Source organism: Capsicum annuum, chromosome 2, assembly GCF_002878395.1.
Source record: "Capsicum annuum cultivar UCD-10X-F1 chromosome 2, UCD10Xv1.1, whole genome shotgun sequence".
NCBI classification, from domain to species: Eukaryota; Viridiplantae; Streptophyta; class Magnoliopsida; order Solanales; family Solanaceae; genus Capsicum; species Capsicum annuum.
In genome coordinates, this window is record NC_061112.1 from 56,032,085 (window position 1) to 56,059,550 (window position 27,466).

The window sequence follows — 27,466 nt, forward strand, 5'->3', positions numbered from 1 at the left end:
AAAGGCGATCGATAAAACTTGATAATGCCTGGGCATTAGGTATGCTACATAGGAAACCGACTTCGAGCAAGCCTAAATTGCACTTGCCCCACTACAGAGATGGAAGGCGGGTCAGGACGTTGCTACTCCAGCAGGGATCCAACCTAACCGCACATGCTGAACATAACTCATGCGCCGTGAATCTAAATGCTCCGTCGATGTAAGACCAGGCCCCAGTAATAGATGTCATGCACTACAGCCCATGCGGATATTGCAAGGGTAAAGAAAGTCTTGCAGAGGAGTTGAAAGAGCATTGAGGCTACTATACAGGCGCCGCCCATGTTAGCCACCGGTGCTCTATGCAGATTCGGCTCGGCCCCATACGTGCAGCGTCTGGAGCTTGCCCTGAGAGCAGTATCAAAAACTCGCCGCACTCATAAAAGCACCCCTTGTCCAAAATCAAATGCTAATAGCCCCATCGTGGATGACACCCCCGATAGAAGACACGAGTATACAATAAAGTGCAGTCGACATTGTTTTATGGGCACTGGTGGCTCGCACGAACTAGCCATGCATGCTGCCATGTGTCCACACTGTACGCCGACATACCCAGTGAGCGCCGATGCCAACTAGCGACAGTCGCCTTGAAGTACCTTCAACATCTCTACCCACCATATATCTGCTTAAAAAAAACCCAAGTGACAGGATTTGACATGATTTTGCCAGAGAATCATACTAGACATGTACGGACCAAAATTGCATATTTTGACGTAAAACTGAGCCAATGCACTCACAAAAGAGTCACCTAATTTGTAAATGATAATTTTCATTAAGAAAATATTTTTAATCAAATATTATTTATGAAAATTCAAAAAATAAATAAAAATAAATTAAAAAATATGAAAAATATTTCCAACGCATGAAGTAACCTTAAATCAATAGTTGACTGCATATTTGTATTTATAACATAACGATATAAAATATCAAAATTTAAGGATATTAAATAAATTTTTTAAAAAATATAAAAATGACGTGAGGGCATTAGTAAAATCCCCCAGAATGCAACAGATAAGTAACAACCGCAAAAATTGCATATTAGAATGAAACAACCTTAAACCAATAATTGAGTGCATATGTATATGTATAACGTAATGATATAAAATATCTCAATTGAAGGATATTCCATAAAAAATTTGAAAAAATATAAAAATAACGCGGGGGACATTAGGAAATCTGCGTAGAATGAAATAGATAAGTAACAACTCCAAAACATGCATATTAGAATGACCTTAAACCAATAATTGAGTGCATATTTGATATTAAAATTTAAATATTTAAGGATTAAATAAAAAATTGAAAAAAACCTTGGGGACATTACTAAAGCTGCCCCAACATACGAGGTAATATTGAAATATCATTTAAAACACTTATAGCGTGTATTTAACGAAAGAAGTATGCAACGGTGAGGATGATGATGGATGAATGTTATGAATATATTCGGATGATCGAACCTAGGTTTACGCTTTTTCAATTTTTGCATGGTGCCTTCATCGTGCCCATGGTGTCATGGTGCTTGATCACTCGCGGTGGGTGCACAGGTGCCAAGCACGCAATTCCTAGCTTAGCATGCATGGTTTCCATAGTGTGTGATTCCATGGTACGTGCTGCCTTGGTGCCATGGTGCGGGGTTCCATGGTACGCGGTGCCTTGGTCCCATGGTGCGCGGTGCCATGGTGCGTGGTGCCGTGGTGCCATGATGTCTTGGCGCCATGGTGGCTTGGTTCCATGGTGCCATGATGCGCGGTGAAGTGGTGCCTTGGTGAAACCAACTTTACAAAGACACCACCATGATAAGCCACTATAGGTCCTTCAGCATTTTTTATCACAGAACAAGATGACACTTGTTTTTTATGCTACCGATTTCGCCGAACGTCAGAGCCTGGGTCATTAGACATGTCTCTAGGATTTCACTTGACGGTCACCTAAACCTCTAATTGCAACATGTCTCCACACACTGACGTTGACCTCACGACGTATTACTGGGCTTTTGAGCCATACTCTGACTCACAAAAAACCTCTAATTGTGATGCTACTGTTTTGAATGAAAGGCCACTTGATATCTTGCTTAACCATTTGGAATGAAGCGCAGACGACACTTAAAAAACAAGAGGCAAAATCAGGTGAGGCTATGTTGTGGTATGCTTGAGGGTGAGGTGAACTCACAACACTTAGTTGGGATTTTCCAAGTACGGATGCATAAAATTCCTTTGACGATGGACAGAAAAATGATTGGATTAGAGAAGGAGGGACAAACTAGAGCGACAAAGGGAAGAATCTTAGTGGATCATGGAAGCAAGGCCACTATGCCACTGACAATACCCCGTCACCTATTTAAGTCATCTGTAAAGGATTCTACCCACCGCTCGATGGAAATTGTACTTCAAGGCAGCCACCACGACCCTTCCACTATGATGCTTAGCCAACGATACATGCCATTGGGGGCCGAAGCCCCTACTGTGGGTCAGCAAGTAGAGAACGGGTGCATGCATCACTTCTAGCTCAGATTCTTAGTTCAAGGCATTCAATCATAATTCAGCCCATGGTAGCTTCATGCTACTGGCTTTTCAACCAAGCGCGATGACCAATTATGTGAATAAATAGTTCCTCTCATACTAGTTTGAATTACTGTTGTGACACTGTCATCAGTAGGGTAAAACTAACCTATCTTACGATGGTCTAAACCCAGCTCATGTTCTCTATTGGTTGGTGAATAATCAAACTCTTGGTGAATTCTATTTCACAATGATAAGAAGAGCCAAAATCAAAGGATCAAATAGCAACGTCACTATAAACGCTTGGTTGCCACAAGCCAGTTATCCCTGTGCTAACTTTTCTAACACCTCTAGCTTTGAATTCCGAAGGTCTAAAGAATAGTTAGGCCACGCTTTCATGGTTTGTATTTGTACTAGAATTCAGAATCCAATAAGCTTTATCCCTTCTATTCCACACAAGATTTCTATTCTCATTGAGCTCATCTTAGGACACCTGCGTTATCATTTAAAAGATATGCCGCCCTAGTCAAAATCCCTACCTGACAAAGTCTTCCACTTTAATCAACCCATAGATCCAGCCTTGGGTCCAAAAAGAGAATAAGTGTCCCTCTTTCGATTCACGAAATAAAGTAAAATAGTGTTAAAAGTAGTGGTATTTCACTTTATCCTTTTGGCTCCCACTTATACTATACCTCTCAAGTCATTTCACAAAGTCGGACTAGAGTTAAGCTCAACAAGGTCTTCTTTCCCTCCTGATTCTGCCAAGCCTATTCCCTTAGCTATAGTTTTGCTGGATAGTAGATAGGGACAGCAGGAATCTCTTTAATCCATTCATGTTCGTCACTAATTAGATGACGAGGCATTTGGGTATCTTAAGAGAGTCATAGTTACTCCCGCCGTTTACCCGATCTCGGTTGAATTTCTTCACTTTGAAATTCAGGGCAATGGACAAAAATCACAATGCATGAACATCCGTTGGGACCATTGAAATGTTTTTTTCTAATTAAATATTTGGATTTCCCTTGTCGTTACCAATTTTGAGTTGGCTGTGTGACGCGCGGGGAAGATCCCTGAAGGAATCATTCCCAGTTCGTCCCCCAGCCGGCACGCGGTGACCCGTTCTTGCTGTGGGAGTAGCTTGAGCAGTCTACCAACAGACGATGGGTTCGAGACTGGGATCCCCGTGCCAAGACCTTAGAGATAATCCTTTTCCTGATGTTACGAATCTATTTCCCCGACTTCCCTTGCCTACATTGTTCCATCGACCAGAGGTTGTTCACCTTGGAGACCTGATACGGTTATGAGTATGATCGAGCGTGGACGACATTTGGTCCTCTGGATTTTCAAAGGCCTTCAGGAGCGCACTAAGCACCATACGACGTGCAGTGTTCTTCCAGCTGCCACACCCTACCTCCGGTTGAGCCAATTCCAGTGTGGGCAAGCTGTTAAACAGAAAAGATATCTCTTCTCGAGGCTTCTACCAATGTCTTCGTAATTCCTAATATTGTCGTCAATAGCCATATCCTGGTTCAATAATTTTAACCTAATTCCCTTTTGAAGTATGCGTAAAACGCGCTATCTGTTGGGGTTCCCCCGACCCTTAGGATCGACTAACCCATGTGTAAATGCCATTAACATGGAACCTTTCCCCTCTTCTCCCTTCAAAGTTCTCATTTGAATACTTGATACTACCACTAAGATATCCACCAACAGCAGCTCGCGCCCGAGCTCGCGCCCATGCTTTTTACAATGACCACCGTGTCCTCCTTTTAATCTGGGATCGGCACTTACCCCGATGACCGGGTGTGTAGGTCTCTTACTTAAGCTCCATCTATTTTCTGGGCTAGTTGATTTAGCAGGTGAATTGTTATATACTCCTTGGCGAATTTTGACTTCCATGACTACCATATCAGGATTTGGTAATTTGTGCGCCTACTACCTTCGTTGGATGTGGTAACCATTTCTCAGGCTCCCACTCCAGAATCAAACCCTTACTCTCCATCACCCATCACCACCATGGTAGGCCACTATCCTACCATCGAAAGTTGATCGGATAAAAAATTGAATGATGCATAGCCGGCACAATGGCCATGAGATCCATCAAGTTATCATGAATCATTGTAGCAACGGGCAGAGCCCACGTCGACCTTTTATCTAATAAATGCATCCCTTTAAGAAGTCAAGGTTTTTTGCACGCATAAACTCTTGAATTACTATGGTTATCCGAGTAATAGATACCATCAAACAAACTATAACTTATTTAATAAGCTATTCATAGTTTCACAGTCTGAATATGTTCATACTTACACATGCATGGCTTAATCTTTGAGACAAGCATATGACTATTAGCAAGATCAACCAGGTATCACTCCTCATCGACGCCGGCATTACGAGAGCCTGGCCTACCCGAAAGGGGGTGGACGGGCTCAAGGCGAGCGCGACCATCATTTGCAAGGAGCATCGTATAGGGAAGATAAGAGCTGATGAAGACCCCATGCCCACTGCGTCTACCGCATATGAGAATCCCGACCGTCACTCATGGACTAAGACATCACACGATGAAGCGAGAAAGGTGTGGGACACGGGGGTGGCCTTTCGGTTCACATCGCGTACGGAATGCGAGGGGTAAAAGGCAATCAATAAAACTTGATAATACCTTGGCTTTAGGTAGGCAGCACAGGAAATCAACTTTGAGAAAGCCTAAATTGAGCTTGCCCCATGATTGAGATGGAAGGCGGGTTAGGACGTTGTTGCTCCAGTAGGGATCCAACCTGACCGCCCATGTCGAACACAACTCATGCGCTGTGCGTCCAAATGCTCCGTCGAACTATGACCAACACTGTCCCCAACACCTAGAAATAGATAACGTACACTGCTAGCTATGTGGACGTTGTAATCCTAAAACAAGTCCCACTTGACACGATAGCCCACCCTTGGAGGGAAGCAGAAGAGATAAAGGGGCGCTGAGGCTATTGCATGGGTGCCGCGCATAATGTCCGTTGACACTTTATGTAGATTTAGCTCGGCCCCATGCGTGCAGTGCCTGGAACTTGCCTCGAGAGAAGCATCCAGAACTCGTCGTACGTATAAAAGAACTTCCTTATTCAGAATCAAGAACCAACAGCCCCATCGTCGATGATGCCACCAATAGCAGACACGAGCACACATTAAAGCACAGTCAACATTGTTCTTGGGCACTAGCGGCTCACACAGAATAGCTATGCAAGCTCCCAAGTGCCCACGCTGCACGCTGACATGCCCAGTGGGTTCCTATGCCAAGTAACGACTGTCGCCTTGAAGTGCTTTCAACACTTCTACCCCCTTATATATGCTTAAAAAACACCCCAAGTGACAGGATTAGACATGATTTTTCTAGAAAATCATACTACATATGTACGGACCAGAACTGCATATTTTGACGTAAGATTAAGCCAATGCACTCAAAAAAGATTCACGTGATTTGTAAAAGTTAATTTTCATTAAGGCAATAGTTTTTTTCAAATATTATTTATGGAAATTCAAAAAACAAATAAAAAAATATGAAAAATATTTTTAAAATATAAAACTATTAGAAAAATATTGTCAACGCATGAAGTAACCTTAAACCAATAATTGAGTGCATATTTGTACTTATAACGTAACGATATAACATATCAAAATTTAAGGTATATTAAATAAAAAAATTTAAAAAATATAATAATAACGTGGGAGCATTAGTAAAATCGCCCAGAATGCAAAAGATAAGTAAAACCCTAAAACATGCATATTAGAATGAAGTAACCTTAAACCAATAATTGAGTGCATATGTATACGTATAACGTAATGATATAAAATATCAAAATTTAAGGATATCCAATAAAAAAATTGAAAAAGTATAAAAATAACATGGGGGACATTAGAAAAACATCCTAGAATGAAATAGATAAGTAACAACCCCAAAACATGCTTATTAGAATAACTTTAAATCAATAATTGAGTGCATATTTAATATTTAAATTTAAATATTTAAGGATTAAAAAAAATATTGAAAAAAAACTTGGGGACATTACAAAAATTGCCCCAACATATGAGGTAATATTGAAATATACTTAAAAACACTTAGAGCGTGTATTTAACGAAAGAAGCATACAACAGTGAGGATAATGATGGATGAATGTTATCAATATATTTGGATAATCGATCCTAGGTTTACGCTCTTTTGATTTTTGCACGGTGCCTTGACCGTTCCCATGGTGTCATGGTGCCTTGATGCACTCGTGGCGGGTGCACGGGCGTGCGGGTGCTAAGAACACAATTCCTAGCTTAGGATGCATGGGTGCCAAGGTGTGTGGTTCCTTGGTGCCATGGGGTGCGGTGCCATGGTACCTTGGTACCATGGTGCACGGTGTATTGGTGCCAGGGTGAGTGGTGCCATGGTGCGTGGTGCCTTGGTCCATTGGTTCCATGGTATACGGTGCCATGGTTCCATAGTGCGCGGTGCCTTGGTGCCATGGTGCCATGGTGCACGATGCCATGGTGCGCAGTGTTGTGGTGCCATGGTGCCTTGGTGCCTTGGCGCCATGGTGCACAGTGCTGTGGTACCGTGGTGCAACCAACTCGACAAAGACACCACCATGGTAGGACACTATAGGTCCTTCGACATTTTTCATCATGGCACTTGACGACACTTTTTTTCATGCTGTTGATTTCGCCGGGCGTCGTAGCCTGGGTCATTAGACATGTCTCTAGGATTGCACTTGATGATCACCTTAACCTCTAATTGCGACATGCCTCTACGCACCGACGTAGTAATCACGATGCATTGTTGGGCTCTCGAGCTGCACTTTACGACACAAAAAACCTCTAATTGAGACACCGTAGTTTTGCAAGAATGGCTACCTAATATCATACTTAACTGTTTGGAATGAAATGCACGCGACACTTGAAAAACAAGTGGTTAAGTCGGGTGAGGCTATGCCGTGGCATGCTCGAGAGTGAGGTGAACTCACAACAGTTCGTGGGATTTTTCAAGTAGGGATGCACAAACCTCTTTTGGAGATGGATGGAAAAATGATTCGATTGGAAGGGGAGGGAAGAACTAAAGCGACAAGGGGCTGAATCTCAGTGGATCATGGCTGTAAGGCCACTTTTCCACCTACAATACCCCATCGCGTATATAAGTAATCTACAAAGGATTCTACCTACCACTCGATGGATATTATACTTCAAGGAGGCCACCATGACCCTTCTGCCATGATGGCTTAGCCAACAACATGTGCCCTTGGGGGTCGAGGCCCCAACTGCGGGTCGGCAAGTGGACGATTGGTGCATGCATCACTTCTAGCTCGGATTCTGACTTAGAGGCGTTCAATCATAATCCATCACATTGTAACTTTGCACCACTGGCTGTTCAACCAAGTGTGATGACCAATTGTGTGAATCCCTTGGCTGTGGTTTCACTGGATAGTAGACAGAGATAGTGGGAATCTCGTTAATCCATTCATGCGCATCACTAATTAGATGATGAGGCATTTGGCTACCTTAAGAGAGTCATATTTACTCCCGCCATTTTCCCGCGCTTGGTTGAATTTCTTCACTTTGACATTCAGGGCACTGGGAAGAAATCACATTGCGTGAACATCCATTGGGACCATCGTAATGCTATGTTTTAATTAAACAGTCAGATTTCCCTTGTTCTTACCAGTTCTGAGTTAGATGTTCGATCCTTGGGGAAGGCCCACGAAGGAACCGTTCCTAGTACGTCCCTCAGCTGGCACGTGGCAACCCACTCCACTGCAGGGGCAGCTTGAGCATCCATCGATAGCCGACGGGTTTAGGACTGGGACCCCCATGCCCAGCCCTCAGAGCCTATCTTTTTCCAGAAATTATGGATTCATTTTGCCGACTTCCCTTGCATACATTGTTTAATTAACCAGAGGTTGTTCACCTTGGAGACCTGATGCGGTTATGAGTACGACCAAGTGTGGATGACATTCGGTCCTCCGAATTTTCAAGGGATGCCGAGGGCACATCGGCTACCACGCAAAGTGTTGTGCTTATCCAACCGCTGGACCCTGCTTCCGGCTGAGCCAATTCCAGGGTGGGAAGGCTATTAAACAGAAAAGATAACTCTTCCCAAGGCTCCCACCGACGTCTTTGGACTTCCTAACATTGTCTTCAATCTCCACATCCTGGTTTAGGAATTTTAACCCGATTCTCTTTTGCAGTACACGCGAAACCCGCTATTTGTTGGGGTTCCCCCAACCCTTAGGATCGACTAACCTATGTGCAAGTTCCATTCACATGGAACCTTTTCCCTCTTCGGTCTTTAAATTCTTATTTGAATATTTGTTACTACCACTAAGGTCTGCACCAATGGCTTCTCATCCTGTGCTCATTCCCAAGGTTTTCGCAGCAACCGCCGTGCCCTCCAACTCATTGGGGCCTGGAACTTGCCCCGACGGCTGGGTGTAGGTTGCGCGCTTAAGTGAAATCTATTTTTGGGGCTAGTTGATTCGTCAAGTGAGTTATTACACACTCCTTAGTGGATTTCAACTTCCATGAACATCGTCTTTCTATCTTAATCGACCAACACCCTTTATGGGATCTAGGTTAGCATGCAATTAGGCACCATAACCCTATTTTTGGTTAATCCTGCATCGCCAGTTTTGCTTACCAAAAATGGCCCACTTGGAGCTCTTGGTTTTATGGCGTGGCTTGATAAAGCATCCGAACCGTCCTACCTATTTAAGGTTTGAGAATAGGTCGATGGAGTTGTGCCCCCTAGGCTTCTAATCATTGGCTTTACCCGATAGAACTCGCACGCGAGCTTCAGCTATCCTGAGGGAAACTTTGGACGGAACCAATTACTAGATGGTTCAGTTAGGATTTTACCCTTATACCTAAGTCAGACGAACGATTTGCACATTAGTATCATTGCGGGCCTCCATCAGAGTTTCCTCTGGCTTCGCCCTGCTCAGGCATAGTTCACTATCATTTGGGTCCTGAAAGGCATGCTCACACTCAAACCCTTGTTAGAAGATTAAGGCTGGTCGACGGAGCACGCCTCAGGGGGATCCCACTAATTAGCTTCTTTACAGGTTTACTCGCCCGTTTACTCGCACACATGTCAGACTCCTTGGTTCATGTTTCAAGACGGCTCTAATGGGGAGCCCACAGGCCAGCGTCCGAAGCACGCACATACTAAAGCAAGACAGAGGCGCGCACTGCCTATCACAATTGAGGAGATGACATTCCACAAGTGTAATGAGAGCTCAGGCTTTGCACGCCCCTCCAATCCACGTTGGTCCATGCCTCGAGTCAATTAACAAATTGGCTTATCGTTGTTCCACATCCGATCGGGGCATACCGCTAGTCCCCATCTGCTTCCATCCCGATTAGTTCAAGGACTTGTTGATTCTCTTTTCAAAGTCCATTTCATATTTCCCTTATGGTACTTGTTCGCTATCAGTCTCTCGCCCGTATTTAGCCTTGGATAGAATTTGTCACCCGATTTGGGATGCATTCCTAAATATTCCGACACATAGATAGCGCCTCGTAGTACGATAGGGTTTGGGCACAACGGGGCTCTCACCCTCTCTGGCGTCCCCTTCCAAGAGGACTTAGGCCCAGTCTACCACTGATGATGCTTCTCCCGACTATAATTCGGATGATGGAACCTCCAGATTCTAAGGCTGGGCTATTCCTGGTTCGCTCATAGTTACAAAGTGAATCATTGTAAATATATTTTCCTCTGCTTATAATATGCTTAAACTCAGTGGGTAATCCCGCCTAACATGGGATCGCGGTTGGAGCACCTAAGAGCGATAGGGTCCTAGAGTTTGGATGCACGATGGGCTATGGACACAAAAAAAAGTGAGTTGAGTTACAACCACCGCTTTCCATGATGTCTGTCGATGTCAACTCATATTTAGTCTAGGAGTGCACACGGGAGGCCAGTATCCATCCCATGACGACAGTGTGCCCTGTGATTGAGGTGCATTACGAGGGGCACGATGCGATGCATGATACCCAGGAAAATGTGCCCTCAGCCTTATTGCTTCGGGCGTAACTTACGTTTAAAGACTTAATAGTTCACGAGATTCTTCAATTTACACCAAGTATCGAATTTTGCTATATTCTTCCTCTATTCGAGAGCTGAGATATCCGTTGCCGAGAGTTATTTTTGTTTACAAAATAAGCATAGGTCCACCCAATGCATGCTGTAGATGGGGTGCGAGGGGAAGGCTATCAATTTAAGTATTCCTTGATGCTTTCCGCACTGAGGTTTTTTAGTCACCCGACGCGCATGTTGGGAACATGCACCGGGGATGAAGGAGAGGTGCTCGTGCGGAGGGCTATAGTAGCCCGCCCGCGTGGACTCTCCAGTTGTTAACAATGTTCGCGGGTCATTCTGCTGTACGGTTTTGACAAGGATCCTTAGGCAGGTTCACCTATGGAAACCTAGTTACGACTTCTCCTTCCTCTAAATGATAAGGTTTGATAGACTTCTCTCTATGTCATAGGCAACAAACCACCCACATCGCTTTGATCTGAACATTTTATTGTATAATTCAATCGGTAAGAGCAACAGGCGATGTGCGGAAAGGGAAGGGACATAGTCAAGGCGAGCTGATGAGTCACGCTTACAAGGAATTCCTCGCTAAAGACCAACAATAGCAATGATCTATCCATATCATGATGAAATTTAAAAGTTTACTCGAGCTTGTCGGCCAAGGCTATAAAATCATTGAATACATCAGTGTAGCGCGTGTGCGGCCCAGAACATTCAAGGGCATCACAAACCTGTTATTGCCTCAAACTTCCATGGCCTAAAAGGCTATAGTCCCTCTAAGAAGCTGGCCGCAAAGGGATACCTTTGTATAGCTAGTTAGCTGGCAGAGGTCTCGTTCATTAATGAAATTAACCAGAAAAATTGCTTTACTAACTAAGAAAGTCCATGCACCACCACCCATAGAATCAAGAAAGAGCTCTCAGTCTATCAATCCTTACTATGTCTGGACCTGGTAAGTTTCCCGGTGTTGAGACAAATTAAGATGCACTCTCTACTCCTGGAGGTTCCCTTCTATCAATTCCTTTATGTTTCAGCCTTGCGACCATACTCCCCCCGAATCCAAAAACTTTGATTTCTCGTATGGTGCCGACGGAGTCCTAAAAGCAACATTCGCCGATCCCTAGTCGGCATCGTTTATAGTTGAGACTAGGATGGTAACTGATCATCTTTAAGCTCCCAATTTTCATTCTATATTAATGAAATCATACTTGGAAAATGCTTTCTTAGTTGTTCGTCTTTCATAAATCAAAGAATTTCACTTCTGACTATGAAATACGAATGCCCCCGACTGTCCCTGTTAATCATTACTTCGATCCCGAAGGCGAATGTAATACGACCAAAATTCTATAATGTTATCCCATACTAATCTATACAGAGCGTAGGCTTGCTTTGAGAACTCTAATTTCTTTAAAGTAAAAGTACCAAAGGCACAACCCGGACAGTTAAGGCCAGGAACGCATCACCGACAAAAAGGACGAGATGACTGGGGCACATCATAGGCAGACCAGCCGGTCTATCCCAAAGTCCAACTACAAGCTTTTTAACTGCAACAACTTAAATATAAGCTAGTGGAGCTAGAATTACTGTTGTTGCTGGCACTAGACATGCTCTCTAATGGATCCTCGTTAAGGGATTTAGATCATACTTATTCCAATTACAGACTCATTGAGCCCGGTATTATTATTTATTGTCACTTTCTCCCTGTGTCAGGGTTGGGTAATTTGTGCGCCTGCTGCATTCCTTGGATGTGGTATCCGTTTCTCAGGATCCCTCTCTGCAATCGAACCCTAATTCTCCGTCACTCATACCCACGATAGCAGGCCACGATCCTACCATCAAAAGTTGATAGGGCAAAAATTTAAATGATGCATCGCCAGTATGATGGTCGTGCTATTCATCGAGTTATCATGAATCATCACAGCAATGGGCAGAGCCTTCATCGATCTTTTATCTAATAAATACATCCCTTCCAAAAGTTGGGGTTTGCTGCACGTATTATCTCTAGAATTACTACGGTTATCTAAGTAGTAGATACCATCAAACAAACTATAACTGATTTAATGACCCATTTGTAGTGTCACAGTCTGAATTTGTTCATACTTACACATGCATGGCTTAATCTTTGATAAAAACATATGAATACTGATAGGATCAACTAGGTCGCATTCCTCATCGATGTCGACATTGCATGAGTCAGGCCTACCCAAAAAAGCTCAGATGAGTTCAAGGTGACCGCGACCATCATTTGCAAGGAGAATCATATAGGGAAGATAGGAGACGATGAAGACCCCATGCCCACTGCATCTACTGCATTTGAGAATTTCGACTGCCACTCATGGACCATGATATCTGCAATATCTCATACTTCTACCTAGCTTAAAAATCATCCAAAAAATGTTAAAGACTTGCTTTAAAAGATTAATCCACTTTTATACACATGGAATTTTCAAGACTTGCCTTGGTGCCATGGTGCCATGGTGTGTAGTGCTATTGTGATTTGGCGCCATGGTGCATGGTGCCGTGGTGCCATGGTGCCTTTGTGCCTTGGCGCCATGGTTCCTTGGTTCTATGGAGACATGGTGCACGGGGCCGTGGTACCTTAGTGCAATTAACTCAACAAAGACACCACCATGGTAGGCCACTATATGTCCTTCAACATTTTTCATCATGCATATGACGACACTTATTTTTTACGCTGCCAATTTTGCTAGACGTCACAGCCCAGGTCATTGGACATGTCTCTAGGATTGCATTTGACGGTCACCTAAACCTCTAATTGGGACATGCCTCCACGCACTAATGTTGGCCTCGCAATGCATTACTGGGATCTTGAACCGCACTCTGCATCATGGAAAACCTCTAATTATGATGCTGTAGTTTTGCACGAAAGGCCAATTGATATCATACTTAATTGTTTAGAATGAAATGCACGCGACACTTGAAAAAAAAAGGAGAACTCGACTGAGGCTATGTCGTGGCATGCTATAGGGTTAGGTGAACTCATAACACTTAGTGGGATTTTCCAAGTGCAGATGCACAAACTTCTTATGGAGATGGATGGAAAAATGATTGGATTGGAGGGAGAGGGACAAATTAGAGCGACAAAGGGCTGAATCTTAGTGGATTGTGGCAGCAAGGCCACTCCACCACTTACAATACCCCATCGTGTATTTAAGTCATCTACAAAGGATTCTACCTGCAGCTTGATGGAGATTGTACTTCAAGGCGGCCACCACAAACCTTCTGCAGTTTTGGCTTAGCCAACGATGCTCTTGGGGGCCGTGGCCCCTACTGCGGGTTGCCAAGCAGACCACCGGCGCATGCATCAATTATAGCCTGGAAACTTACTTATAGGCATTCATTTATAATCCAACAGACAGTAGCTTCACACCACTGGCTTTTAAACCAAGCGCAATAACCAATTATGTGAATCAATGGTTCCTCTCATACTTGGTTGAATTAATACTGCGGCACTGTTATCAGTACGGTAAAACTAAACTATCTCACGATGGTCTAAACCAAACTCACGTTCCCTATTGGTGGGTGAAAAATCCAATACTTGGTGAATTCAGCTTTACAATGATAGGAAGACCCGACATAGAAGTATAAAAAAGCAACGTCGCTATGAACTCTTGGCTACCACAAGCTAGTTATCCCTGTGGTAACTTTTCTGACACCTCTATCTTCGAATTCCAAAGATCTAAATAATAGTTAGTCCACGCTTTCATGGTTTGTATTCGTACTGGAAATTAGAATAAAACAAGCTTTTACCCTTCTTTTCCACACAAGATTTCTGTTCTCATTGAGTTCATCTTAGGACACCTGCGTTATCTTTTAATAGATGTGCTTCCCTAGCCAAACTCCCTAACTGACAATGTATTCTGCTCGAATTAGCCTACAGAGCGAGCCTTGGGTCCAAAAAGATGAGTAGTGCCCCTCTTCTAATTCACGAAATAAGTAAAATAACATTAAAAGTAGTGGTATTTCACTTTTGCCTTTTGGGTCCCACTTATACTACACCTCTCAAGTCATTTCAAAAAGTAGGACTAGAGTCAAGCTCAACAGGGTCTTTTTTCCCTGCTGATTCTGCCAAGCCAATTCCCTTGGTTGTTGTTTCGTTGGATAGTAGACAAGGACAATGGAAATCTCATTAATCCACTCATGCGCATCACTAATTAGATGATGAGGCATTTGGCTATATTAAGAGAGTCATAGTTACTCCTGCCGTTTACCCGCGCTTTGTTAAATTTATTCACTTTGACATTTAGAGCACTAGGCGAAAATCAAATTGCATGAACATCCGTTGGGACCATCGAAATTCTTTGTTTTGATTAAATAGTCGAATTCCCTTATCCGTACCAGTTCTGAGTTTGTTGATCTACATGTAGGGAAGGCCACCGAAGGAACCGTTCCCAGTCTGTCCCCCAGCTGGTCCACGGATCCTGCTCTCGCCTTGGGAGCAGCTCGAGTGGTCCACTGATAGCCGGCGGTTTTGCCTAGCCCTCAGAGCCAATCCTTTTCCCAAAGTTATGAATCTATTTTTCCGATTTCCCTTGCCTACTATGTCCCATACGATCGGGCGTGGATAACATTCCGTCCTCCAGATTTTCAAGGGCTACCGAGAGCACACCAGACACCACATGATGTGCGGTACTCTTCAGCCGCTGGACCCTACCTCCAGCTGAGCCGATTCAAGGGTGGGAAGGGTTTTAAACATAAAAGATAACTTTTCCTGAAGCTCCCACCAATATCTTTAGACTTTCTAATAATGTTGTTAACCGCCATGTCCTGGTTCAGAAATTTTAACCCCATTCCTGTTTGAAGTACGCACGAAATGCGCTATCTGTCGGGGTTCCCCCAACCCTTAGGATCGACTAACCTATGTGCAAGTGTCGTTCACATGGAACCTTTCCCCTCTTTGGCCTTTAAAGTTCTTATTTTAATATTTGCTACTACTGCTAAGATCTGCGCTGATAGTGGCTCTGCCCAGGCTTGGCCCAATGTTTTTGCAGTGACCGCCATGCCCTCTTACTTATCAGGGCCTGGCACTTGCCCCGACGGCAGGGTATAGGTCCTACACTAAAATGCCATCTATTTTTGGGGCTAGTTTATTCAGCAGATGAGTTGTTACACACTACTTAGCGGATTTTGACTTCCATGACCACCATCCTGCTATCTTAATCGACCAACACCTTTTGTGGGATCTAGGTTAGCACGCAGTTTGGTACGACAACCCAACTTCTATTTTACCCAACATCGCCAATTCTGCTTACCAAAAATAGCCTACTTGGAGCTCTTGATTTTGTAGCGTGGCTCAACAAAGAAGACGCACCATCCTACTTATTTAAAGTTTGAGAATAGGTCGAGGGAATTGCACCCCCAAGGCCTCTAATCATTGGCTTTACCCGATAGAACTAGCACATGAGCTTCAGCTATCCTGAGGGAAACTTCGGAGGGAACCATCTACTAGATGGTTTAATTAATCTTTTGCCTCTATACCCAAGTCAAATGAATGATTTGCACGTTAGTATCACTGCGGGCCTCCACCAGAGTTTCCTCTATCTTTGTCCCGCTCTGCAATAGTTCACCATCTTTTGAGTCCCGACAGGTATGCTCACACTCGAACTTTTCTCAAAAGATCAAGGTCGGTAGGCGGTGCATCCATCAGGGGGATCCCATCAATTAGCTTCCTTACGCATTGCGGGATTACTCGCCCATTGACTCGCATACATATTAGACTTTTTGGTCCGTGTTTCAAGATAGGTAGAATGGAGAGCCTACAGGCCAGCGTCCGGAGTGCGCAGATGCTGAAGCACGCCAGAGGGGCACGCTGCCTGCCACAATTGAGGAGACGACAATCCACGAGCATATCGAGAGCCCAGGCTTTGGCCGCTTCCCTAATCCATGCTAGTCCACGCCCCGAGTCGATCAGCAGAGTGGCTTGTCACCGTTCCTCATCCAACCGGGATGCATCGACGACCCCAATACACTTCCCTCTTGAGAATTTCAAGCACTCTTTGACTCTCCTTTCGAAGTCCTTTTCATCTTTCCCTCATGGTAGTTGTCGCTATCAATCTCTTGCCCATATTTAGCCTTGGATAGAATTCACCACCCGATTTAGGATGCATTCCCAAACAACCCAACTCATAGATAGTGCCTCATGGTGCAACAGGGTCTGGGAGCAATGGGGCGCTCACCCTCTCTGGCTCCTCCTTCAGGGGGACTTGGGCCCGGTCCACCTCTGAGGACGGTTCTCCAGATTTTAATTTGGATGATGGAGTCTCCCGATTCTAAGGCTGGGCTTTTCACGGTTCACTCGTCTTTACTAAGGGAATCCTTGTAAGTTTCTTTTTCTCCACTTATTTATATGCTCAAACTCAGTGGGTAATCCTGCTTGACCTAGGGTCGCGATCGGAGTGCCTAAGAACGATATAGTCCTAGAATCCGAAAGCATGACAGGTTGTAGCCATGATAATAAAGAGAGATGAGTTACAATCACCACTTGCCATGACATCCATCGACGTGGACTTGTATTTCGGCCATCCGTGAGATTGAGGTACACGGGAGGCTAGTATCTGTCCTGCAATGATAGCGAGCCCCGTGATTAAGGCGCGATGCAAAGGGGGCGATACGATAAGTGAGACACGCCCTCGGCCTAATAGCTTCAAGCACAACTTGGGTTCAAAGACTCAATTGTTCATGGGATTCTGCAATTTGCGCCAATTATCGCATTTTAGTACATTCTTCATTGAAGTAAGATCCAAGATATCCATTCCTAAGATTCATTTTGGTTTACCAAAAAAGCACAGGTCCCCCCAACGCATACCACGAACAGGGTGTGAGGGGAAGGATATCACTTTAAGTATTCCTTCGGACTTTCCACGCCGGGGTTCGTTAGTTGCCTGATGCACACGTTGAGTGCGCATTGGGGACGAGGGGGATGCACTCGTGTAGAGGGCTGAAGCACCCCACTTGCGTGGATTCCCCAGTTTTTAAACACGTGCACAGGTTGTTCTGGTGTGTAGGTTTTGATAATAATCCTCCATAGGTTAACCTACGAAAACTTTGTTACGACTTCTCCTTCCTCTAAATGATAAGGTTCAATGGACTTCTTGCGACATCGCAGGAAGCGAACTGCCTACGTCGCCGCGATCCGAATATTTCACCAGATCATTCAATTGGTAGGAGCAACAAATGGTGTGTACAAATGGCAGGGACATAGTCAACAAAAGTTGATGACTTGCGATTACTAGGAATTCCTCGTTAAAGACCAACAATTGCAATGATCTATCCCTATCACTATGAAATTTCAAAGATTACCCGAGACTATTGGCAAAGGCTAGAAAATCATTGAAAATATTAGTGTAGTGCACGTGAGGCCCAAAACATCAAAGGGCAACACAGACCTATTAAGGACAACGTAATAGAACTGAAATCCTATAATGTTATCCCATCTAATGTATACAGAGCATAGGCTTGCTTTGAGCACTCTAATTTCTTCAAAGTAACAGCGCCGAAGGCACAAATTGGCCTGTTAAGGGCAGGAGCACATCGCTGAAAGAAGGAATGAGCCGATTGGTGCACACCATTGATAGATCGGGTAGCCCATCCCAAAGTCCAACTAGGATCTTTTTAACTGCAACAACTTAAATATATGCTATTGGAGCTGGAATTACTGGGGTTGATGACTCCAGAATTTCCCTCCAATGGATCCTCATTAAGGGATTTAGATTGTACTCATTCCAATTACCAAACTTATGGAGCCCGGTATTGTTATTTGTTGTCACTACCTTCTCATGTCAGGATTGGGTAATTTGCGCACCTGCTGCCTTTCTTATATGTGGTAACCATTTCTTAGGCTCCCTCTTTGAAATTGAACCCTAATTCCCCATTACCCATCACTGTCATGGTAGGCCACTACCCTACTATTGAATGTTGATAGGACAAAATTTTGAATGATGTATCGCTGGTATGATGGTTGTGTGATCTGACGAGTTATCGCGAATTATCACAGCAATGGGCAGAGCCCGCGTTGACCATTTATCTAATAAGTGCATCCCTTCCAGAAGTTGGGGTTTGTTGCATGTATAAAATCTTGAATTACTATGGGTATCCGAGTAATAAATACCATCAAACAAACTATTACTGGTTCAACTAGCCATTTGCAGTTTCACAGTCTGAATTTATTCATACTTACACATGCATGGCTTAATCTTTGAGATAAGCATATGACTACTGGAAGGATTAAATAAGTAGCATTCCTCATCAACATCGGCATCACATGAGCTCGGCCTGCATAAAAGGGCGTGATAGGTTCAAGGCGAGCGCGACCGTCATTTGCAAGGAGCATAGTATTGGGCAGATAGGAGTTTATGAAGACCCAATGCCTACTACATCTACCGTATTTGAGAATCCTGACCACCACTTATGAACTACGATACGGTACAATGAAGGAAGGAAGGAGTGGGACACAAGGGCAGCCTTTTGATTCACCCCGCGCACAGAATGTGATGGGTGAAAAATGATCGATAAAACTTGATAATGCCTTGGAATTAGGTATGAAACATAGGAAATCAAGTTTGAGTAAGCCTAAATTGTGCTTTCCCAACGACTGAGATAACAGGCGAGTCAGGACATCGCTGCTCCATCGAGGATCCAACCACACATGTCGAACATAACTCAGGCGCCTTGCGTCCAAATGCTTTGTTGATGTACGCCCATTGTTGGCCCCAACACCCAACAATAAATGTCATATATTGCTGCTCATACGTACGTTGCAAGGCTAAATCAAGTCCCGCTTGACATGATAGCCCACCTTAGAGGGAGTAGAGAAGATGAAGATGTGTCGAGGCTAGTGTACGGGCGTCACCCACATTGGCCACCGGTGCTCTATGCAGGTTCGTCCTGGACCCATACGTGCAGTGCCTGGAGCTTTCCCCAAGAGAAGGATCCAAAACTCCCCACACGCATAAAAGCACCGCCTCTTCTGAAATCAAGAGCCAACAAATCCATCATGGATGACGCCACCGATAACAGACACAAGAGCATAATAAAGTGCGGTCGACGTTGTTTCACAGGCAACGATGGCTCTCACAGACTAGCCATGCATGTTGCCATGTACCCACACTACAAGCCAATATGCCCAGTGAGTGCCTATGCCAACTAGCGACAGTCGCCTTGAAGTGCCTTCAACACCTCTACCCCCTTATATAAACTTAAAAAACACCCCAAGTGAATGGATTAGACATGATTTTGTCAGAGAATTATATTAGACATGTATGGACCAGAACTGCACGTTTTGACGTAAGATTGAGCTAATGTACTAAAAAAAGAGTCACGTAATTTGTAAATGATAATTTTCATTAAGAAAATATATTTTTTCAAATATCTTTTATGACAATTCAAAAAATGAATAAAAATAAATAAAAAAATATAAATATTTTAAAAATATAAAAATATTAGGAAAATATTCTCAATGCATGAAGTAACCTTAAACTAATATTGAGTGCATATTTGTACTTATAACGTAATGATATAAAATATCAAAATTTAAGGATATTAAATAAAAAAATTTAAAAATATAAAAATAACGTAGGGGAATTAGTAAAATTGCGCAGAATACAACAGATAAGTAACAACCCCAAAACATGCATATTAGAATGAAGTAACCTTAAATGAATAATTGAAGGCATATGTATACGTATAACGTAAAGAAATAAAATATCAGAATTTAAGGATATCCAATAAAAAAATATAAAAAATATAAAAATAATGTGGTGGACATTAGAAAAACGTCCTAGAATTAAATAGATAAGTAACAACCCCAAAACATGCATATTAGAATGACCTTAGATTAATAATTTAGTGCATATTCAATATTTAAATTTAAATATTTTAGAATTAAATAAAAAATTAAAAAAAAAACTTGGGGACATTACGAAAACTGCCCCAACATAAGAGGTAATATTGAAATATAGATAAAAAACACTTATAGCGTACATTTAATGAAAGGAGTATGCAATGGTAAGGATGATATGGATGAACATTATGAATATATTCGGATGATCGAACCTAGCTTTATGCTCTTTTGATTTTTGCAAGGTGACTTCACCGTGCCCATGGTATCATGGTGCCCTGATGCACTCGCAGCGGGTGCACATGCATGTAGGTGTCAAGCACATAGTTCCTAGCTTATTATGCATGGTTGACATAGTGCGCGGTTTTATGGTGGCATAGTACCATGGTGAGTGGTGCCTTGGTGCCATGGTGCGTGGTGCAATGGTGCGTGATGCATTGGTGCCTTGGTGCCATGGTACGCGGTGCCTTGGTGCCATGGTGCGTGGTGCTGTAGTGCCATGGTGCCTTGGCACTTGATGTGCGAGCTTGATGCTAGCATATTTATGGCTTTTAACTTTGAATTATTGTAAATTCTTAAGCTATTTTTGTTGTTTTTGATTGTTTTCTCTGTGATAGTGCAGGTGAGCTAAGATGTATGAAAACCAATGACAACTTAGTCAAAAGACATAGATTTGAGTAAGCAGCCATGAAGAGTATATTTGACGACTTGTCTTATACGTCATCAACTTTGTGAATAGACGTCAGGAATATCATCAGCCAAAGATAGTGCATGGGAGTTAGTGTGGAGAAGTGATGACATTTTCTGATAAGCCATCAAAATCCTGATAAGCTGCCAAGTTTTGTCGTCAGCCGAAGGCAAAAAACATTAAATTTAAAGAGGAGTTGACGACATTATTTGCTAAGTCATCAGACTCCTGATAAGCCATGACATTTGGTGTCACATGTGTTTGAGGTTTTCTGTGATCTATAATTTGATTCCAAAATTATCCTATGTTTTTAAGGACAAGTTCTAGATTTTTATTAAAGATGAAAACTCACAAAATAGGAGGGCTCTAACTAGCTTTTCTCTATATTTTTGTAAATTAGGTTTTGGGGAATTCTACAGTACTCTCGGAGGAGAAACAATTATATACCTTCATCATTCTGTAAGTTATCATTTACTGAATCATGAATTCAGTATGTGTTGTTGCTTTTTACATCATGAGTAGCTAATTTCCTTAACTCGAATTGTGGGATCTATGGGTTTAGTCTTGTATGTTTATTAGTCGATCAAGATTCTTAAGGCAGTAGGAACTTCTTAGTAATTCTTCTGTTATTCATGTTGTCTGTTGGTTGCAAACAATTAACCACACCGAAGTATTAACTTGCTTGAAAAAAGAAGTCAATCTAGTAGGAAGTGAATTATCAACAGAGACTTGAATGAATTAAACTTTTATTTAAAAGTAATGTTATAACAAGGTTAATTAATCTGAGATAGAATCTGATTAATTAGATGGATTTCCTCAGTTCGGAAGAATTAGGTAGATGAAAGTCTAAATAGGTTGAGAAACATTTAGACAACACTTTGATATTGACAATTTGCTGTTCCTGTCTGTCACAAGAGTCTTGAACCACAATTATTGTACATCAAGTATTGATACACCCAAATTACAACTCTCTTACGAGAGAGTAAGCGGTCGCTGTCAAATATAGAACCCAATTGGGTTGGGTGTTGAATCCCATAGGGAATACCTTGTTCACTAAGTATTGTGACTGTTATTTAACTTTTGATCTAAGTCTCTGAAATAAAGAGAGGTTTTGGAAATTTTAACAAAGTTCTTTTGTATTTGTGTTATACAAAAGTCTAGCTACTGAGAGTAAATGTAGATGTAATTCCAATGAGAATGAATTAACTAGAGTTATGCTCACCAAGATGTTCAAACAATTAGGGTTGTGAATTTAAGTTCGAATTCTAACTTATGTATCCAATTGCAAGAATTATTGAATTAAAAAGATTACCCACACGTTTCTTAACCCAATGAGTATTTCACCCTTTACTTCTCTCGAACTTAAAGGATTCATGCATTATTCAATAAGACTCTTATGAGGGTTGATCCTGTTAAGGCATCAATCTGTTAACCCAAAAGGTAAACCTATGGAGTTCATGTGAATCACTTTTTTATCTACATCCAATTTCTTGTCAGACAAGTGGAATTTATGGGCTCACTTCTCAAGTTTGAAGCCAAGAGATGTCATTAAAATGAAGAAATATTCATGCAACTGCGATAGATGTTAGAAAGTAAACCCATTCATAACCCCAAAATAGTTCTCTACATCAAGGCTTCCATAACCAGTTATGGAAGTTTAGCTACTCATCTCCATGTTAGAAATCAAGGTTATATTGGTGTTCATAAATAACTTCAGCAGAGTACTTACAAAAGTCCCAATATTGTTCTCCTCAATCTTTGATGGAAAATATGAAAACTAATATTCAAGACTCAATCTCTAGATTCAAATCTCAATGAAAAATAGTATAAGACTCTCAATAGAGGAGAAAGCATGCAATTAAAGACAAAAGATACCTACTAAACCCTATTACTTGGTATTTATATGTTTCCATCTAAAAGGATTTAAAATTCAAAATCATAAAATTCGCATCCAAAGTGACGGCCAAATTGGTGATCCGTCACAAGGTTGATGGACCACCATTTGGCATGTCGTTGCTGATCTGGGGACGTCACTTTCTAGATAAGACTGATGACAAAATTAGTGCTATGTCATAAGAATGACATTCCAACATTTGGTCTATCGCTAAGTCCTTCAGGGATCTAGGTTCTGAATAAACTTGACGGCCAACTTGGTGGTCCGTCGTAAGACTGACGGTCCACCACTTGGTCCGTCGCTGAGTCCTTCAAAGAGCCTGGTTATGGATGACACTAACAGATAAATTGGTGGTCCATCACAAGAATGACGTTCCATCATTTTTTCCATTACTGCAAGGCCTAAAGTCTTGGGTTCTGTTTAGGCCTGATGGTCAAGTTGGTGATCCGTCGCAAGACTGACGGTCCACCATTGTGACTGTCAGAAGTTTTTTCTGCCACTTCTCTGAGACTTTTTCTTTAGCTAGATCCTTACCCTAAAACATTAAAAACCAACATTAAACATAACCTTAGTTACTTGAAAACATACAACTTTCTCAAGAAAATGATGCAAAATGTTTCGTCGAAAGTCGGAACATAAACACCCTCAACTTAAGATTATTGCTTGTCCTCAAGCTACTCAACATCCAATTGCAAACATGAACCATACCATGATAAGAAACCAACTAATGAATCACTTTGACACAACCATTCACTCATTGTTTCACTCACATGAGTTTCAACTAGTATATTCTACACCCAATATTGATTATAATTCAGCACACGCACCATGGATGTCATGTCCCACACTGAATAGTAGAACTAAGCAAAAATCAAGTTGCCCTCACAATAATGAAGTCCACCACTCATTATACTATGTGGACACAATCTAAACTTTCATGTTCATTAAAGAAGTTACAAGCATAGTCTAGGTACCCATAGGCTTGCCTTTTCCATTTAACACACCCTCAAAGATGATTTGCTATGATCAAACAGATCTTTTCTAGAATTATAATAAGGTTTCAGGCTAGGTGAGGGTACTCTTTTGGGTAAAGTGACTCATTTGGGCTTAAGTCTTATTGCCTTAACAACTATTCATCCCCAAGCTGCTATTTTAATCCTTGCTTATAGAATTTTGTTTTAATTAAGCATAAACCAACCTCAACTTATGCTGATGCAGTAGGCTAAGGTGCATAATATCATTGCACAGATCAGGGTCAAATGCCTTTAAACTATATTCTAAACCAACTTTCCACTGGGTTCTTACATTTTGACAGTAGCCACCCTCTACTTAGGTGTTTTACCTTAGTTAAGAGACACAATGCCCAATATTATGCCAGGGCAAGAGTTGAATGCTAATTCCCTACGGAGAGTTAATTATAGTTATAGGAAATAAAGAAAACTACTAAAAACCTCAAAATAGGTTCGAGTGAGAGAAAATTTTTAGAGAGGTTAATTATTTTGGTTAAGTGGACTAAAAATATAAGGAGGCCTGTCATCCTATCCTATTGAATCAGTTAGAGAATAGTATCAATAACTCAGGCAAGTTCTAGGTACTACCCTATGCAAGAACTCAAGACAAATCCTCACATGCACAGGGACAACTGAGTTAACTTCTTCTGCTGCTCTTCGGATTTCTATCACATGATTCATGCATGTCTTACTTTTTAATGCCAAATGCAGACTCCCTGAAGGTTATGCACATATGCTACATGATTAGAATAAATAATTACACATTCATGCTCAAAGTCTTATGCCAACATCATTCATTATACATATCTACAAAGTGATACTAAAATAGGGAAATTTTTTATAAATAACATTAAACACAGATATTTACATCACAAGCTTAGGAAATTAGAGATACAAAGATAAAAAAACCCTAGACATGCCGATTCTACTAGATAGTATATGAAGGGAAAAAATATAGGCAACACAACCCACCATGGTACAAGTACACCACTCTCACAGAAAAATAGATGCATTGTTCTCAAAGCATTGATTTAAAGTACAAGGAAATGGTTTTACTTGTTTTGCCTCTTATTCATTTGAGGCATCTGTGAAGTGTGGCGAGGCTCCTGCATCCTTACTTGGTGAAATTTTGGCCCCTATGGTGGTAGGGGTGCTCACAACCTCACCCTCTAAGATTGAAGGAATTGTCTCTCAAACAGATCCTGTACTGTGTCCCCATGCTAGGGTAGCACTAGTAGATACCCCTATTGCTTCGTATTCTTCTTTATTTCTCCTTTTTTATTTATCCTTCAGTGACTTCTTGCGAGCTCTCTTAATATCATGCCATTCTGGTTATTCTGGTGTCATTTCTGCTCTCTTTCTCCTCTTTGCTTCTTTCCTTAAAACTTTTTCATCCATTTTCTTCTTCTTTTTGTCCTTTACTGGTCTTCCCATCAAGTACACAATACCTTTATCAACATCACTTTCCACTAAGGTTGGGTTGAAAATAAGCTATTATAACTGCTTACTCTTCAGCTCTGCAATATCCTCCTTTGCTTGTTCAAATTTAGCCATCAGCTTGGCAAGGTTGGGGAACGACAGTGAATCGAGCTTTTTGTTGATACAAAGTTTCATGGTGTCCATCCTAGTCTGAATGGTTTGGAATAGATGAACTACATCTATGACGATCTTATTGATCTTGGGTGTATTTATACGCCTAAGCACCATAATTTATCCATATTTTAGCTATGTTTAGAGAACAAAGGGCCTAGTTTCTTATGTTTTTACTCTACTTCTATGTAATTAAGCTAACCGATGTGATTAGCATGATTTTAGGAATTAATGAGGTAGATTAAGACATTATGGGACTATGGAATGCGGATGGCATATGACACAAGAGAGAGTAGCAACCTGGACCAAATATGGCGCCTAGAAACTACAATCTGGACCAAATGTGGTGCCTAGAAACTAGTCTAAGGCCAGTTTGTCATTTATAATTAGATTAGGGACCTATAAGACAATTATGAGAGAGAAGATTATTAAAAGGCTTAATGCTGAATTTTTATTGATTATTCAATTATTCTGTATTATTCAGAGAGAAGAATAGCGTCTTAGGCTGGCGAGAGTGAAAAATGTTTCTTCTCTCTTACTTTCACCATTCACACACCAAGATCGTCTTCTAGTTTTTAGTACGATGAAAATATTTATGATGATTTTCATTTTATTCATGAGTATCTAAGTTTATTAGTTAGGGTTATGGAAGCCTTGTAGTATACAATCTATTACTTTGGGTCATTATGCATTGACTTGTTTATATCATACTCTCTTCGCTTATCTTGAATTCTCGTGGTTGCAAACATAGAGGATATGCCTTAAAACGCAACTTGTTTGAAAGAAAGGTTGTTGTTCGGAAAAGAGAGTAGTGAAAAGAAAATAGGATTACCAACCCCTATTTCATAAGTTAATGCCTTAGCAGGATTAACTACTTCGAGATTTCATATTGTTTTTGGTAAACTCTTTTGATTCGAGAGAACTAAAGTGAATTAGACCTTGATGGTTGAGAAAAAATAGGATTGTTTTATTAAATACAATATGTTTCTCTGTAAGAACAATGCATGCATGAATTTGTAAAACCAAGAGTTAGAAAGTATTGAAAACTATAAGGTGGACATAACCCTTGCTTGCTCTTTCTTTGAATTTGAATACTACTACACTTATTTCATCTTGTTAAAATGAAACCATTAATTTGTGAACTGAATCAAATCCCCCCCATTTATTTTATGAAAACGAATGATTAAAAGTCAACTAATCTGCATACAACTTAATTAGCACCATATTCCTTGTGGGATTGGACTCCAACCTAGTTGGCTAATATATTTGACTACGATCTCTTACTCTCTCGTAGGAGAGGTGTAGTTTGGGCGTATCAAATGTGATCCAAGAGATGTCATTAAAATGAACAAATATTCATGCAATTGCGATAGATGTTAGAAAGCAAACCCATTCACGACCCCCAAATAGTTATCTACGTCAAGGCTCCCATTACCTTAGTTATGGGAGTTTAGCTACTCATCTCCATGTCAGAAATCAAGGTTATATTGATGTTCATAAATAACTCCACCAGAGTACTTACAAAAGTCACAATATTGTTCTTCTCAATCTTTGATGGAAAATATGAAAACTAATAATCAAGACTCAATCTCTAGATTCAAATCTCAATGAAAAATAGTACAAGGCTCTTAATAAAGGAGAAATTATGCAACTGAAGACAAAAGATTCCTAATAAACCCTAATACTTGGTATTTATATGTTCCCAGCTAAAAGGGTTTAAAATTTGAAATCATAAAATTCGCGTCTAAAGTGATGTCCAAATTGGTTGTCCATCGTAAGATTGACGGCCCACCATTTAGTCCATTGCTGAGTCATTCAGGGGTCCAGGTTCTAGATGAACTTGA

The 27,466-nt window shown here is 41.5% G+C and overlaps 1 non-coding gene and 4 pseudogenes across 1 annotated transcript; 2 read left to right on the top strand and 3 right to left on the bottom strand.

The window, feature by feature from the left end:
* Positions 1–2,781: 2,781 nt before the first annotated feature.
* LOC124896325 lies at positions 2,782–3,253 on the top strand (annotated as a pseudogene).
* Positions 3,254–7,603: 4,350 nt separating this feature from the next.
* Positions 7,604–10,315, bottom strand: LOC124896487 (annotated as a pseudogene).
* Positions 8,498–15,064, top strand: LOC124896158 (annotated as a pseudogene).
* LOC124896491 lies at positions 10,536–10,691 on the bottom strand (annotated as a pseudogene).
* LOC124896474 lies at positions 13,673–16,992 on the bottom strand. Its single transcript, XR_007052835.1, has one exon. It is a non-coding gene; the product is annotated as a 28S ribosomal RNA (ribosomal RNA).
* Positions 16,993–27,466: the final 10,474 nt, after the last annotated feature.